The sequence below is a fragment of the Odocoileus virginianus genome, chromosome 18, assembly GCF_023699985.2.
Source record: "Odocoileus virginianus isolate 20LAN1187 ecotype Illinois chromosome 18, Ovbor_1.2, whole genome shotgun sequence".
Lineage (NCBI taxonomy): Eukaryota > Metazoa > Chordata > Mammalia > Artiodactyla > Cervidae > Odocoileus > Odocoileus virginianus.
Window position 1 is genome coordinate 38834855 of NC_069691.1, and position 6270 is coordinate 38841124.

At 40.4% G+C, this 6270-nt stretch overlaps 1 long non-coding RNA gene across 1 annotated transcript; it reads right to left on the bottom strand.

The window, feature by feature from the left end:
* Positions 1-956: 956 nt before the first annotated feature.
* Positions 957-4549, bottom strand: LOC139039431 (uncharacterized). The gene is made up of 3 exons (XR_011492695.1): positions 4329-4549; positions 3793-3911; positions 957-1918 (listed from the first exon to the last, which is right to left on the bottom strand). It is a non-coding gene; the product is annotated as an uncharacterized lncRNA (long non-coding RNA).
* Between the last annotated feature and the right edge of the window lie 1721 nt (positions 4550-6270).

Consider the following 6270-nt stretch of genomic DNA (forward strand, 5'->3'; position numbering starts at 1 on the left):
AAAAAAAAAAAAAAAAAATTGTTTTGAGTAGCAACTACAGAGAATCCCAGAAAAACATCTACTTCTGCTTTATTGATCACACCAAAGCCTGTGACTGTGGGGATCACAACAAACTGTGGAAAATCCTTCAAGAGACAGGAATGCCTGACCACCTGACCTGCCTCCTGAGAAATCTGTATGCAGGACAAGAGTAACAGTTAGAAATGGACATAGAATAACAGATTGGCTCCAAATCGGGAAAGGAGTACGTCAAGGCTGTCTATTGTCACCCTGCTTATTTAACGTGTATGCAGAGTATATCATGTGAAATGTCGGGCTGGATGAAGGACAAGCTGGAATCAAGATTGCCAGGAGAAATATCAACAACCTCAGATATGCAGATAACACCACCCTTATGGCAGAAAGTGAAGAAGAACTAAAGAGCCTCTTGATGAAAGTGAAAGAGGAGAGTGAAAAAGGTAGCTTAAAACTCAACATTCAAAAAACAAAGATCATGGCATCTGGTTCCATCACTTCATGGCAAATAGATGGAGAAACAATGCAAAGAGTGACAGACTTTATCTTCTTGGACTCTAAAATCACTGCAAATGGTGACTGAAGTCATGAAATTAAAAGACACGTGCTCCATGGAAGAAAAGCTTTGGCCAACTTAGACAGTATATTAAAAAGCAGAGACATTACTTTGCTGACAAAGGTCAGTATAGTCAAAGCTATGGTTTTTCCAGTAGTCATGTATGGATGTGATAGCTGGACTATAAAGAAAGCTGAGCACTGAAGAATTGATGCTTTTGAACTGTGGTGTTGGAGAAGACTCTTGAGAGTCCCTTGGACTACAAGCAGATCCAACCAGTCCATCCTAAAGAAGATCAGTCCTGAGTGTTCATGGGAAGGACTGATGCTGAACCTGAAACTCCAATACTTTGGCCACCTGATGAGAAGAGCTGACTCATTGGAAAAGACCCTGATGGTGGGAAAGATTGAAGGCAGGAGGAGAAGAGGATGACAGACGATGAGATGGTTGGACGGCATCACTGACGCTATGGACATGAGTTTGAGTAAACTCTGGGAGTTGGTGATGGACAGGGAGGCCTGGCATACTGCAGTCCATGGGGTCGCAGAGAGTCGGACATGACTGAGCAACTGAAATGAACTGACTGAACTACAAACACAGGTGCTGCAAGAAGCCAGACATGGCTTATAAATGAGCCATGAGCAGGTGTATGTAACAGGGATCGGTGAAGACTGTGGCTCACCAGACAGTATATAAGGTAGGGAGACACAACTCAAGTTAATATACTACTGGCCTAGATAGGAATTGACGGGATGAAGACAGTTTTTATCAATAAAAGTTACCAGAGTACTTTTTACAACTCTCCCAGGTGGCACTAGTGGTAAAGAACCTGCCTGCAGTGCAGGAGACTTAAGGGATGCAGGTTCAATCCCTGGGTTAGGACGAGCCCCTGGAGGAGGAAGTGGCAACGCTCTCCAGTCTTGCCTGGAGAAGCCCGTGGACAGAGAAGCCTGGTGGGCTATAGTCCATGGGATTGCAAGGGGTCAGACACGACCGAAGCGACTCAGCACGCACGCAAGACCAGAGAAGCCATTCAAGACAGGGAAAACCCAGGCCCACAGCCTGGCTTCAAAACAGCAGTGGCAATAAACTGAATAAATTTCTCTGGTAATTGTGCCCCACGAGCTCTTCATTCAGTGCAATTGTTACTAAGAGAGTGCGTGTGTGTGTTCAGATATACTATGTAGTACTGACCTTCTTAAATGTCTCATCCTCTGTTTTATGAACTTTCAAATACTTCTCAAAAGAGAGGGTGACATAACATTGTCTTACTTCATCAGGAAATTTGGGTGCGGATTCTGATGCTCCTAAAGCCTGCTTCCGATGAGCCACCTTGTATTTCACCATCTTGAGAAATATAAAATTACTGATTAGAGGAAAAAAGAATATGTGTGTTTTCTTTACCCCCAGACACATTCCAACCATGTGCCCAGGGGTAAAGCTATCTTAGGTGAGCTTTATGTCAAAATTAAATTTAAAAATTATTTCAAGTTTTAAATTCATTAGAAGTAGAATAAATGCAAGGTATAAATTATCTATACTCACAAAAGAGGAAATGAGATAGATGGCTGCCTATATGGCCACCCTTTTTTTTTTAAACTTTTTATTTTGTATTGGAGTAGAACCGATTATGGAGACTGGCAACCCACTCTGGCATTTTTGCCTGAGAAATCCTGTGGACAGAGGAGCCTGGCAGGCTATATAGTCCATGGGGTCGCAAAGAGTCAGGCATGACTGAACATAGCCGATGAACAACGTGATAGCTTCAGGTGTGTCCACCATTATTAAGGCTGATCTGATTACTCATCTCATCCCTCTGCTGCTTCCACATCCAGATTAGGTCCTTAGATCAGCACGCAAGAAGGTGCGTAGTTTATCATTCTTAAAACAAATATATATCCTAATGCCTTTAAGTTACCACTGTGTTGGGAAAAAATGTTTGGACTTAAAATTTATGAACGATCCATGCACATTCAATATTAAAATGATACAACTAGGGGCTTCCCTGGTGGCTCAGTGGTAAAGAATACACCTGCAATGCCAGAGACACAGGTTCGACCCCTGATCCAGGAAGATGCCACATGCTGCAGACCACCTAAGCCTAGGCACCGCAGCTGTTGGGCCTGGCTCTAAGCCCGCGCCCCAAGTACTGAAGCCCGAGTTCCGCAACAAGCCACTGCGATGGAGAGCCTGCCCGCCGCAGCTGGAGAGAAGCCCCTGCTCACACAACTAGAGCAGAGCTCAAGCAGCAACGAAGACCCAGCACAGTCAAAAATGAATAAATGAAAGTTCAAATGATGCCAGCCAGAAACAAGGGGAGCACTCCTTCTGAAGGACTTGATGAGACTGTGGAATTCGAGGCTGAGTTAATCTACCTCACTTTTAGGGGCGGAAAAAAATCGTAAAACTGACAGTTTCCTGACAAAGAATACTTGGTAAAAAGAAAAAAAAAATCACTGCCACAAGTAAGGGAAAAATGACTAAAGAGTTAAGGCTGTACTATCTTATTACTTGTGGGCATTACTTTCTGAATGTCTCTCTGTCACATACCCTGGTATCTCTCTCAAATACTTACACTTATATACCCCTCACTTCATGTGTCTTGAAAGGCACATTCCAGTATCAATCTCTGCTCTGAAAAAAATCTGAGATGGCTTAAATCAATCATAGCTATAGACGCAGGGTCCTTCCCAGGTGGCTCTGTGGTAAAGAATCCACCTGCCAATGCAGGAGACTTGGGGGGTTCGATCCCTGGGCTGGGAAGATCCCCTGGAGCAGGAAATGGCAACGCACTCCAGTATTCTTGCCTGGGAAATCCCATGGACAGAGGACCCTGGAGGGCTAAAGTCTATAGTGTTGCCAAGAGTCAGACATGACTGAGCACCTGAGCACGCACACAGGTCTGAAAAAAAATATGCCGAACATTTCCAAGGACGCACGTGTGCACATTCAACGGCTCAGTTATGTACCACTCTGCAATCCCATGTAATGCAGCCCACCAGGAAAACCAAATTAACTGAAAGCGACAAGTAGGCATAAATAACTCTATTTAAGGGTCACCAAAAAAGGTTGAAATTTCTCTTCAGTAGTTTTGACATTTATCTGAATTAGAGATCTTCAAGAGAGAAGAATACAACCACCCTCTAAGGGGATCAATATGTGGGCAGAATAAGACAGTTACTAGAGATAAAGTTCTCGTCCTCAGACTGAGTTTATAGTACCTTAACAGGAAAAGAAGCAATAGTTTTCACAGGAACGTGTGATCTGTTTGGCTTTGCAATTGGATTTTCCTTTGAAGGAACTACATCCTCATGAAGGCTGCTTGATGTACATGAATTTCCTAAGAAGTTTAAAGTGAATGAGAGAAAAAGGAAAACGTATATTTTAATGTCATTAGTCTCAGATGATTTGAGTTTATTTTAATCATCAACTCAGAATTTCACGATGCTTTGCTTATAGGCTTGAGATATTAATATGTAACCTTCCCTTAAAGAAAGCAAAATGCAAAAGGATTCCAAGTGACCAGCTCCAGGATAACCTAGAAGAGCAAATTTATAAAGCAACTTGCTTCATGTAAGAATGCATGCAAAATATGACTATTTATTGCCTAGCATATAAACATCATGCCAATAATATTATTTCATGTAAAGCTTTAGGTGATATAATTGGTAATATATGGACTTTATAGAAAATATTTTTTAAAATAAAGTAAAACTTCATTTATTAAATAATTGGCTAAAAAAAGATTTTCTCATACCTCCTAAGGCGTTCCTCCGGCTCTGAAAGGCTGGACATACAAAGGTATTTTTCTTCTGTTCTGAAGTGGCAGGACCAAAAGCCTGCCCATCCTTAATGGCAGTCATTGTCTGCACTACTTATTGTTCGGTCTGAAAGATCCCAGTGTGACTAATTAGTGATACAGTTAGTCCCCTGAATATTCAGACCAGTGATCTGTTTTCAGGTTGATATCTATAAACATCAACATAATAAGACGAAAACTGATTTTAAAAATTGATAAGATGGATAATTTCAAGTTCCTCTTTGCACAAAAGCTCTCTGGAAATGCCTACATTTATGATGCTACATGGGCTTCCCAGGTGGCTCAGTGGTAAAGAACACGGCCTGTCAATACAGGAGACACAGGTTCGATCCTTGGGTCAGGAAGGTCCCCTGGAGAAGGGAATGGCAACCCACTCCAGTATTCTTGCCTGGAGAAGTCCATGAACAGAGGAGCCTGGACAGAGCCCTGGGGTTGCAGAGAGTCAGACATGACTAAGTGAACATGCATGCATAATACTACATGTGCTGTAATACACACATAACTGGAGTAACCACAGAAGTAAGTTGAAATAATAAAACTGGACAACTATTTAAGCATATAATAAATTTTTCTTGAAATAAGAAAGAAAATAAAATCTTATAAGAAAAAGACACTTTGTCTGCAGGTAGAAGTGTTAATAAGACATATTCTACTCAAGTTACTGGAATTCAAAGTTAAGAAACTAGTTTAGTAAATATCTAATAAATAATAGTAAATAATATCTGGCTGTGGGATAGGCAGGCATTCACTACCTCCAGTTCATGGACATGGGAAATGAAAACACAGAGAAATTAAGCAATTTGTTCAAGGACATTCAACTCTTCTGAGAAGAACTGGAATTCAAGCTGTTATCTGTGACTTGAAAGCATAAATTCTTCTTATGACATGCGAAAGATTCTACTGTGAGTATATACCAAGCACAAGTAATAGAGATGAGTGCAGAGAAAGTTTGCATGAAATAACATTTTTATATCTCATAAAGGAACTTCAACATTTATAATATAAATTTATAAGAGGTTCAAATTACTTTTGACAAAGTACAGTCAAGTCCCCTTACTCACTCTAGTTAAGTTCGAGAGAGTCTCACAAACAAGGGATTAGAGAATACCAAACCACTGCTTCAAGCTGCAGGTATCTCTCACAACAGTTGCATCAGTCAATACATAACCTTGTGATATGTGTGTTTCTGTTTAAAAATACTTCATTTAATAGACTGCTGGTTAATACTGAATTTGTGGTCAATAGCACTAATAACTCATGCCTGAACAAAGTTGTTTAACACACATTTTCTCTGTCAGGCACAGTGCAACCTTCTTGCTCCAAGATCTACTTGGAGACCATTTTAAATTACAAAATCACCAACAAAGTACACAAAAATGCAGAAAACATGGCACTAAATAGACTCAGGTAAGATGAACAGTATGACCACTGCACCGGAGGGCCGTGGTGCAGTGTTTAGTCTTAGCTGGGAATGTGTATGTCAGGGAATTCAATTTTTTTTTTTTTTGCCACTGTGTGTGTCTACAGAGGACCACAAAAGCATGAGTATTGATTTTAAAGATACAAATTCATTTTACTGAATAGAAGAATCTGCAAAAACAGAATCTGAAAATAATGAGGATTGACCATATTAATTTATACTTCAAAGGTTATACAAAAACAATATACCTGCTTTTAAAGAAAATGTTAGCTAATGGGGAAAAAAATGAAGGTTTTGAAAAATGCTTACAAGTAGGCAATGTATTTATTGACTGCCCACTTGTGCCCCCTAGTGGATAAAAGGTAACAAGTACTAGAATATACTTAAAGCTTGAAATGACAAAGTGTGTAACTTTATATTAAGTGCTAGGAGAAAGCCAGATGCTTCCAGAAAGCCAGA